This window comes from Cryptomeria japonica, chromosome 4 (assembly GCF_030272615.1).
Source record: "Cryptomeria japonica chromosome 4, Sugi_1.0, whole genome shotgun sequence".
Classification (NCBI taxonomy): domain Eukaryota; kingdom Viridiplantae; phylum Streptophyta; class Pinopsida; order Cupressales; family Cupressaceae; genus Cryptomeria; species Cryptomeria japonica.
Genome location: NC_081408.1, coordinates 118,238,708 through 118,247,795, shown reverse-complemented (window position 1 = coordinate 118,247,795; position 9,088 = coordinate 118,238,708). Strand labels below are relative to the sequence as shown.

The 9,088-nt window shown below is 38.3% G+C and overlaps 1 pseudogene; it reads left to right on the top strand.

Annotated features, from left to right (window-relative positions):
- The first annotated feature begins 235 nt into the window (after positions 1 to 235).
- Positions 236 to 8,867, top strand: LOC131874930 (cysteine-rich receptor-like protein kinase 19; annotated as a pseudogene).
- Positions 8,868 to 9,088: the final 221 nt, after the last annotated feature.

Here is a 9,088-nt window from a genome sequence, read left to right as displayed (position 1 = left end):
TGTTAAACTCGAAGGTAATGATGTCCTAGTGGTTGTGATATATGTAGATGATATCATTTTTGGCTGTAATAATGACTCTTTATCCAAAAAGTTCTCTAAAATCATGGAATCTGAGTTTGAAATGTCTATGTTTGGGGAACTGAATTTCTTTCTTGGTCTTCAAGTGTTACAACTTCAGCAAGGTATCTTCTTGTCACAAACTAAGTATGCCAAAGAGATGATTAGAAAATTTAATATGGCAGATTGTAAACCAATCAGCACTCCAATGGAAACAGGCTGTAAATTGACCAAATCTGATGACTCACCTGCAGTAAATCAATCTGAGTACAGGTCAATCATAGGAAGTCTATTATATTTAACTGCATCTCGACCAGATTTAATGTTTGCAGTATGTCTAGTCTCTCGCTTTCAATCTGCACCTAAACAATCTCATTTGAATGTTGTAAAACGAATCTTTAGATATGTTCAAGGCACACTAGATTATGGTCTTTGGTATCCCCGTAATAATGACTTCACTCTTGTTGGCTTCACTGATTCTGATTGGGCCGGTTGTCTAGATGATCGTAAAAGCACCAGTGGAGCTGCCTTCTTTCTTGGTGATTGTCTTGTTGCTTGGCACAGTAAAAAGCAAGATTGTGTCACTCTGTCCACCGCAGAGTCAGAATATATAGCAGCCACTGCATGTTGCACACAACTGATATGGATGTCTCATCAAATTACTGATATGGGCATTTCTACTATTAAGCCCATTTCAATCTATTGTGACAATACTAGTGCAATTGATCTTTCAAAAAATCCTATTATGCACTCTCGTACTAAACATGTTGCCATTAAACTCCATTTTCTACGAGATCAGGTGTTGGCTAATGAGTTTCAATTAGTGTTTGTTCCTTCACAAGCTCAAGTTGCTGATATATTTACAAAAGCTTTATCTAAAGACACATTTGAGAGGCTTCGCGATCGGTTGGGAGTCTTTTCTCAGTCTTCTATTCTTAGTCCCTGCACATATTAAGGGGGAGCATAGCTCTCTTCTGCGCAGCAATGTGTTGTTCTGTTTCTTTGTCCTTGATGACAAAAAAGGGGGAGAAAATTGTTTCATCTGGTACTCTATATCTTGTTTGCTCAGTGGTTGCTCAGCTCAGATTTTGGTCAGTTTTTGGTTTTGGGATTCAGGCTATACAGGTTTTGATGTTACAGTTTTTGTATTCATGTTATAGTTTTGGTATTCAGCTCTGATTTTGGGACAATTGTTTGCTCAGCACAGTTTTTTTTTGGGCTTGGTACTATACAGGTTATCATTGCATCACAGATTTTGGTATCTAACAGGTTTTGGTATCTACAGTTTTTGGCTTTTGGTATCATTACATCACAGGTTCTGGTATCGTCAGTTTCTGACATTTTTCTCTTGGACATAACCTTAATACTTCAGTGACATACTCTTATTAACAGTTTTTATGGGTAGCATATTGTGTCATTTTTTTTTGACACTTGATCTTTCTATGATGATTACAGTTTTCCAGATTGCCTATTCTGTTTAGGTCATTGTTGATATGGTTTTTGTCATCAAGGACAAAGGGGGAGTTTGTTGACCCCGTTTTGACCTTGATGCCAAAAAGTGTACATCGTGGCATTATGAATGGTTGCGTGGCAGTAAAAGGTAAATGCATATGTTATTTGATTAAGCGCTTATGTCACTTGGGAATAATGATCCACGTGGTGGGCAACGTGATATGGACTTCAAATAAGTTCCTTTTTCATTTGTTACGGATGCTTAGTCTTGGTTAAGCTTGGAAAAGAAGTTTGATTGTTCGCATTTCATCTCTACATTCTTCAAACCCTAGCTATCACTGTATCTTATGCTGAGAATGTGGATCGTTTCCTTGAAGTTTGCAAATGGGTTTTTGATATGTTTACCAGTCCAGTGAAAGCTTTCGATTGATAGTATTCTTGACTCTGTTCGTTGGAATAATATGAAGTTTATGAGGATTCTGTCGCCGCTTTTCTACAGGTGTTTTCTATGGTCTTCAAAGACAGGTATTATCTACAACTTTATCTTTTACAAGAGCAAATTAAAGGACGAAATGAAGAAAGCTTGTTACTCTCTGGTGGTTTTTCGAAACAGTTATGGTAAATTATTTTTTTTGTTCATTCCGTTTTTGGGAAATGAAAAAATGAAAGAGTTTTTTTGTTGTTTTAGTTGAAGAAGAGCTGTTTTATTTAAATAGAAAAAGAAAAAGAAAACAGTTGCTGTAACTGTGTATCGTAAAACAGTTTTTCTTAACCCTAACGTGGGTTTTTGGAAACTCTACTTCGTGAGTTTCTTATGAAGACCTGTCTGTTGTTTTTGGCATATATAAAAACAGTTTGTTCTCAGAACAGGGAAGGCGAGAAAAAAAAAACAGTGAGATACAGTGAGACAAGTGTGAATAAAGTGATAACATTTTAAAAACAGTGCAGTAGTTTACCAGTCACAGCCGAGGGGTTTCTTAAGAATCAATACTCTGTTTTTGTTACAGAGTATATGAGACTTTATTGATGTGAAACCATATTGTTCAGGGTTTATTAATTTGAAACCATATTGTTCAGAGCATATGAGGCTTTATTGATTTGAAACTAGATTTTTTTTCAGAGATTGGATAGTGTTGATTTTATCCTTGAAGAATATTGGTGCAAAATTTTTCATATGTACAGACTGGTAAAATATTCTCGCTCCAATCTCTGATGGTTTTGTGACTGCAAGAATTAAATGCATGCATAAAATCACCAGTGGTTGTAGCTCGAGTTGAAATATTCATTGATAAGAAGAGGGGTTGGTGCTCCTTGAGGCCTTGTGGTTTCTAAAACTTGTGAACTGAGTTGGTGCTCTTTCTGAATTAATATAAGGGATCTTCCGAGTGGTTTTTCTACCCCAAGAGGGTTTTCCACTCATGAAAAATATGGTGTTATATGCATTGTCATGTTTCATTCTGTTTTACTAGTGTATGCTCTGATACAACATATTTTATCTCTTTTTATTCTCTGTTTTGTTGGGTTTATGTAATGTAATATGTGAAGTTCTCATTTAGATGTTTCAAGTTTGTGTAAAAATTTAATACCTTTCTTTAAAGGTCTGAATCAAGTGTTTTAGTTGGAACAATGGTATATTTCATGCTTCATTAATGTATTTCATCATGGTGTTAAGTCTCAGTCATTTATGCATACTGTGAATTAAAATTTGTCAGGTTCATAAAAGTATAACTTGTTAAAAATTTGTCACACTCTGATTCACCCCCCCCTCTCAGAGTGTTTCCACTTCCAACAGCTACCTCTGATACCAAATTGGCATCAGAGAGTATAGAGGAAGAACAAGATGAAGTACAACACTTTCCCTTCTATTCCTCAGAGAGGAACCCCTTTTCTTGCAACTCTCCTTTTGCTGTTTGTAATAAATTTTCCTTCAGTCATATCTACCTACCTAGGGTACACCTGCGACAATTCCTCAACTTTCACCGATCGCAGCACTTATTCCACAAACTTGGATCTGGTTATCAACGATCTGTTTCTTAATGTACCTCAAATTTCAAGCTTTAACACATCTTCCCATGGCCAATCTCCCAATAAGGTCTATGGTCTGCTGCAGTGTACTGGAAATATATTGTCATTGAGATGCTCAACCTGTGCGGTGGAAGCGAACAACAGTATTCATGAACGTTGCGCCAAGGACATAGGTGGGCGAATATGGTTGGATGACTGCTTCCTGCGCTATCACAACTGTAATTTCATTTCAACGCTAGATACTGATGGAATTACCCTGTGGAAGCGGAATACTATAAACGGGGAGGCTTTTATATCCACAACCAGTAGCCTTTTGTTCAATCTGTCAAACAAAGCTTACATCCCTGCAAATAACGGATTCGCTGCTGGATCAGCCAACTATTCTGCTTCAGGAATAGTATACGGTTTAGTTCAGTGTTGGCACGATATATCAATACAAGATTGTAAATCATGCCTGTTTAAAGCAAGAACAGAGTTGAACAGATGCTGTTCTTCAAACCAAGGAGCCCAGGCTCAGTACGGAAGCTGCAAGGTAAGATATGAGACATACCCTTTTTTTGATTCTGCTTCAACACCTTCTCCTGATACGGTTAATGAAACTTCTTCGACGACATCAAAAGGTATGTTCAAGAATTAGATTGTCTTCTTTTTATTCTTATAAAATCAGAAAGTATGCTCAGTTCTTTTACAATTAATGTTTTCCCATTTCATTTAACTTCTATTTCATAGATCTAATAGGGGAGTCAACAACCTGCTTTGAAGCTATAATATATACATATGTATATGAAATTTATGTTCTTCTACTTTTTTCGATTTTTGGGGTTACAACCCCTTCTTAGATGCCAGAGTTAAGCTGTTAGGGAGATACCATTCGTTAACTTCAATCAAATTATCTTCTGTCCATTTACCTGGTACTCTGAAAGCATTATAGAGCTAGAATTCTAACATATAACTACTGAACTGTACTTTACAGGAAAGTCTTCAGAAACATTACCCACAGTGCTCAGTCTTGTGGGAGGCATAATTCTGACATTAGCTCTTTGTCTGACTGTATTAAGAAAAAGGGTTAAATCTGTCATTTATGGGAGGTCAACAACTACTAATGCTGACAATCAAGGTGTCTCATGAGAATACTTTTCTAATTTTTAAGGTCATTCCTTCTTGTGCCTTTGATGTAACATTTTCTATAAGGTTAACTCGTTTTTGTCTATTTATTTTTTAATACTACAGAGGGGCATAGTTTTTTCTCCGAATTTGGCTTGCTTATGCAAGAGCAACAATTTGTCTTCAGTTTAGACATGCTAGCAGAAGCCACAGAAAATTTTCATGATAAAAATTAACTTGGACAAGGAGGTTTTGGTGCGGTCTACAAGGTGGGTCAATAGTTTAATCTTCGTCTAAACTATGTCAATTTAAATGGAGAGCTCTAAATCTGTTTTCTATGTTTTAGGGAAGAACTAGAAATGCAGATGAGATAGCTGTGAAAAAACTTTCTGCCAAATCTATACAAGGTAACAAAGAATTTACGAATGAAGTGAAACTGGTGGCTAATGTTCAACACCGAAACCTTGCAAAGCTGCTAGGATGTTGTGCTGAGGGAAATGAAAGGCTGCTTGTTTATGAGTATTTTCCTAACAAGAGTTTGGACACATTCCTCTTTGGTAAGTTGCCATTAAACCTTAATTTATTAATTTACGAAAGATGAATAAGTTACAAATGTTCTAAAAAATTGATATAACAGATTCAGAGAAGGGTAGAGAGTTAGATTGGGAAAAGCGTTATAACATCATCATTGGAATTGCACGTGGGCTTCTCTACCTGCACGAGGATTCACAGCTGCGAATTATTCATAGAGATATTTAAGTAAATAATATTTTACTTGATCACAAACTAAATGCAAAGATAGCTGACTTCGGTTTGGCCAAGCTTTTTCCTGAAGATGCGACACATATTCATACAAGAGTTGCAGGCACATAGTAAGCTTCGTAATAATAATGTAGTTTGTGTTCTTTTAGATTAAAATTGTTGATGATTAAGCTATTGAAACCTGATTAAGCCAATTATTTTTCATTGTAAATATTTTAATTTTTTGAAAATAGGCATTAATAATAATTCCAATTTGAATGCAGTGGTTGCATGGCTCCACAGTATGCAATGCGAGGGAAGTTGTCAATTAAAGTAGACATTTACAGTTTTGGAGTGGTGCTCCTTGAGATCATCAGTGGAAGGAAAAACATTGATACTGAGCTTCCACATCATATGCAAAACCTGTTGGAATGGGTATGAAACAGGATTTATCACTTCCCATTATCCTCAACTGTTAGTTTTCAATATTAGGAGGCATACAAAATTCTCTTATGATTTAATGTGATGTGATGCAGGCATGGAAACTATTCAATAGAGGAAATGCGCTGAATCTGGTGGACTCAAAGGCATCACAAGTCAGCCAGGAGCAGGCCTTAAGATGCATTCATGTTGGGCTTTTGTGCGTACAGGCTCATGCAACACTTCGTCCAGCTATGTCTAATATTATTATGATGCTCTCTAGTAGTTCAGTGACATTGACAAATCCCTCAAACCCTGCTTTTATAAGTAATAGCAAAAGCTACGTTTCAACATCTAAATCAAAGTCAAGCTCGGGATTTGAAGAGTACGAGAGACGAACAACATCTCAGACGACATCAGGGACGACTACCTCTTCTTTCCAAAGGATTCCTTCTATAAATGAAACCTCGCTCACTCAAATGCAAGCAAGGTGACCTCTAACAAAATCCATGTTTGGATTCTACGCTGCCCATAATCAACAGAAACTTTACCTGAGTAATAATTACGCCCTATCGATAGTACTAAATACTATCGTACTTATTTGGTAAAGCATAATACGGGGCCGTAAACTTGATATTCCCGGCGAGTAGTTGCGGAGAAAGAATACCGTGTATTGCGAGGGATTAACCAGGGTAGATTAGATGCTTCAAAGGCAGGTGGAGAGGCACATGGCACAGGTAAGGGAGATTATTTTTTCCTTGATAAGTGCAACGATATCATGAAATTGACTTTATTGGTGGACAGGCACATGGTAGTGGGAATCTATTCCAATATCATGTAATGCAATTTAAGTTCCAATAAAAAATTGGTATAGGGGTACTGGGCTAAATCTATTTCAATTTTCATGTATAAGATCATTTAAATTTGTAGTTGTATTTGAGTTTTTTTAAGTAACATTTTTTCTTAAAACAAAATTCATTAGAGGAGAAAGATCAATTGTTGTACAAGTTGCATGAAATATTTTAAGATTCTTGTTTCTTTTTTATATTGTGAGCTATCTTTTTCTATCCACAACAAAATAAAAAATTGGTATAAGGGTACTCAGCTAAATCTATTCCTATTTCCATGTATAAGACCATTTAAATTTGTAGTTGTGTTTGAGTTTTTTTAAAGTAACTTTTTTTCTTAAAACAAAATTCGTTAGAGGAGAAAGATCAATTGTTGTGCAAGTTGCATGAAATATTCTAAGATTCTTGTTTATTTTTTACATTGTGAGCTATCTTTCCGTCTATCCACAACAAAGATTTGGAGGACACACTCATCACACAACTTGACACATCAACATGTTTAGTAAACAGTGTCCTAAAATTGATATTTTAAAGATTCAACCAAAATTTAATCCTGGTATCTTTTGTAGTTGAAGAAAAGAAAAACTTATTGTTGTTAGAACAATATTATATTTGTTGGTGTAAATAATTATTCATCATGGATATTATTACACTTACTTAAGTTTACTTAGGATAATGCATTTCATAGTAGTTTGGATATGAGACACTTGGGTGTTTGTGCCACATTGGGATAGTGTGTGTAGGAGAAATTCCACCTCTTATGGTGTTGATCTTGTTATTACACTATCATATCCACTTATTGTGGAGTGATAATTCCACCTTCGGTGGGTGATCCACCTCATGTGGAATATTATATTATTTCTCCTACCTACCCACACCTATTTCCTACCTACCCTTGTTTCTTATTGAGCCACATGTCATGTTTGTGTGCTCATACATATCCCTAGCCTTGCCTATATAAGCAGGCTCATCTACATTGTATGAAACAACAACAACTATTATTGATCATTTTCTATTGATGAGAATACAGTTTATTCTTATCCCATATTATGTCTCTATCTTGTACATTTCAATGACTTCTTGATCTTGGCAAAATCCAACATGGTATCAGAGCTATTGGAGTCTCATTGATTTGTCTTGAAGAGGCATTATTGTGACGTCAAGAGGCAGATCTGAGGAGCAGCATCATTTGGAGGCGTCCTAGACCAGATCCGACCTCGCCATTGCGTCCGGAAGGCCATTTCCATGAATTTTGGTTATAAAGTTGGCCTATTTTGATGAAGAAAAATTTTTTCCCCAATTTTGCTAATCGTACGGATTTTTCGAATATTTTATATATATTTTTCAAAAAAAAAAATTTCTGCAAATGTTTTGAAAAATCGAAAATCAAAAAAATTCAAAAAAAAATTGAAAAAAAAATAATTCGAAAAAGGTCAAAAAAATTTGAAAAGCAAAGCAAAAAAAATCAAAATATTTTTGGGGGGTCCGCAGACCCCCCCCCCGTGCCGGCTGTACCGTACTTGTGTGCAGTTTTTTTTGCAGTGTACCGCCCGTACCGACTGCAGACTGTACCTCGCTCGCCGCCACCGCACGTCCTCCGTGCCGAAGTCCGCCTCGCGCTGCGCCTCGGTCTCCGCCCGGCATCCACCTCCCGGGCTCCGGCAACAACAGCTCACAGCACCGCCAGCACCGGCTTCAGCTCGTCCTCGGCTCCGACCGCGCTGGCTGCGCCCCCCGGCACCTCCCGCTCAACGCCGCCGCCGGCGAATCTCCCCGGCCGCTCTGCAGACTTCGTCACCCGCGCCGCTCCGAGCCGCAGCCTCCCGCAGCTTCCCCTGCTCCGCTCGCCGGCGCCCCCATCTCCTCCAGCGTGGCCTTCGGCGCCGCTCACCGGCCTCGGCTACTCCTCCGCTCCGGACTCCTCCGCTCCACGCAGCCCATCTGAGCAGGTGCCACGTCACCCGGACACGTAGGTTCCCAGAGACAGCTCATCCGCCACGCGGACAAAGACACGTTGGACATACCGTACGCCGCGTCAACAGTACGGACTGCCACATCAGCAGCCACGTCACCCTGCCACATCACCATTTCCGTACAGTACGGAACACCAGCCCGCTTTGCCACGTAATCCGTCCGTACGGTACGGACGCTCAGTCAGCAGATAGGCGAAGTTTTGGCGACGGTCATACGGCCGTCAAATTTTACCCCATGTTTTGCTGACGTCAGCGCCACATCAGCAGGGTTTGAAAATGCAGTTTTTGGTGACTGTCCCTGAGTAATCCCAGTTTTTGCAACTTCAGAGGCTTCGTTTGGGGTCATCCGACCTCCTTTTTAGGTGCCGTTTTTTTTGAAAGTGCGTATTTTTTTATCTACTTTCACATGATGCTATCAGATTGATGTCATTGTAAGTAGAAATTGTACTTTCAGATTTAGGCCATTTT